Source organism: Lottia gigantea (genome assembly GCF_000327385.1).
Source record: "Lottia gigantea unplaced genomic scaffold LOTGIsca_70, whole genome shotgun sequence".
Lineage (NCBI taxonomy): Eukaryota > Metazoa > Mollusca > Gastropoda > Lottiidae > Lottia > Lottia gigantea.
Window position 1 is genome coordinate 471,107 of NW_008710371.1, and position 2,162 is coordinate 473,268.

A 2,162-nucleotide genomic window follows, 5' to 3' on the forward strand; every position below is an offset into this window, starting at 1 on the left:
CCCTCCAAAATTGGACATTTAACCAGAAAAGTAGTGAACACTACTCACTAGTACTCACTAACAGTTCACTGAAACTGAGTAGATTTCGAAATCTACTCACCCCCCTCCAAAATTTGACATTTAACCAGAAAAGTAGTGAGTAGTGTTCACTAGTACTCACCAATTTTCAAAAACGTACATTTTAACCTGAAAATGGGGTGAGCTCTTCTCTAAATCAGCTCACTCTAATGAGTAGGTATTCATAAATCACTCACTTTACTAGGTCAATGACCTGATTAGGTGAGTGAGGAGTGAGTACTGATTGGAATAGTCTATATTCTTTAGGTCAAGGGGTGTTAGGATGGGCTAGCTTATTTATCTGCTAAAATAGGGGTGTTCGAAGAGTCTACCCTGTAAAATTTCCAAGGGTTTATAGGTTGGACCACTTCTATTTCATTATAATAGGGGTGTTTTTGCTTAAATAGTCAAATAAGCATATACACATTCTATGATGGAATCGGCGCCTTTAAGACCCAAACTCATGATGCCAAGTTCTTCAGAATGTCAAGAGACACTCTGCTGCTGCCTGCAGGAAAGAATAAAAGAATAACAGGCATTCAAATTTCAAAACAAATGGATTTTATTATTTACAAAAACATATATTGTAATACAAACTTTAAAAAATAAATACAATCTAAAATATCCATTAAAACCTATAGAAAATTGTACACAAGGCTTAAAGATGGGTTCCCTTCTTTTCATTTATGAAAATGAAAATGCTAATACTTATATGAATAGAAAGTAGAGGTGTTCTAATGATTTGGAAAAATACCCGTTTGTCTCACATGTCCATAATTAATTCATAATTAGCTAAATTAGAAGAGAATTACCAGCAGAATTCCAATGAATGACCGATCAAGAACCTCAAAAAGTCTTTTTTTGTTTATCCAGACTGTACATACATGGACATTTATGATTGGTTAAAACTCTTAATTATATGCAATAAGAACATAATGATATGATTAAGAATACATGATAATTCATTAGAAACACCAGTTAATCAAATAGTTTGCTTAATTTGACACTAAAAAATAAGGAAACCCATCTTTAAGAATTATAAAACATATCCTTAATAAAGATGGAATACACCTACATGACAGAAATACTCCTGGTTGTCTGTAAATTGAGTAAGAGATGGTACCAAAACACTTTCTGTTATTTTATTTCAAGTTCTGTTAGTTCTAAGACATAATGGAGAACTTTTGTACATTATTAAAGGGATTGTAAAGAGGTTTACTAATTTTTTTATGTGTATCAGGGACACTGATATCATCAATTTACACCATTCCAATTTTCAATCAGACGTCTGTGATTCTTGTTAAAGGGATTGTAGAAAGGTTTTCTGAATTTTTTATGTGTATCAGGGACACTGATAGCATCAACTTGTACCATTCTAATTTTCAATCAGACGTCTGTGGTTCCTGTAATTCCACTAAAACTAAGTGTTTGATGATGTCACTACTTGCAAAATAAGAATTTTGGCATGTTTTTAATTAAAGGGATTGTAAAGAGGTTTTTCTAAATTTTGTATGTGTATCAGTGTCCCTGATACACATACAAATTTTTAGAAAACCTCTTTACAATCTCTTTCATACCAGCTTGTCTCATTAATTGTTTCAGTTAAAATGAATTGCTCTCTCCAATTGGCCAAATCTCCCGGGGGGGACACAACAATTAAGTTAATGGACATGTTCCTTTAAATGACATGTTGAACTCCCTAGTGAGGAGTGGTATCAGGATATTACCTTCTCTTTTCTTGTGATTTTACAAAAGTTCTCCATTATGTTTCAGAGTGTTTATCAGTGTCCACGATACACATAAAAAAATCTCTTTACAATCTCTTTCATTCTAAGACTACAAATAGACTAGATAGGAAAAATCGATACTGTAGAAAATACACAAACATAATGTAGACAGGATTCCATTCCACCTTTTTAAAAATATCGATAATCCAACACCACTCACTGTAACAGACACCCTACTTTGTCTATTCGTGTCTTTAGAGCAAATCAACAATCCATAACTAAACAAAAATTCGTCATCTTTTGTAACCTTTAGAAGAACACAAGTTGGTATGCAAATTTTTACTATCTGTTCGACCAATCATACTTTAGTGTCAGAAA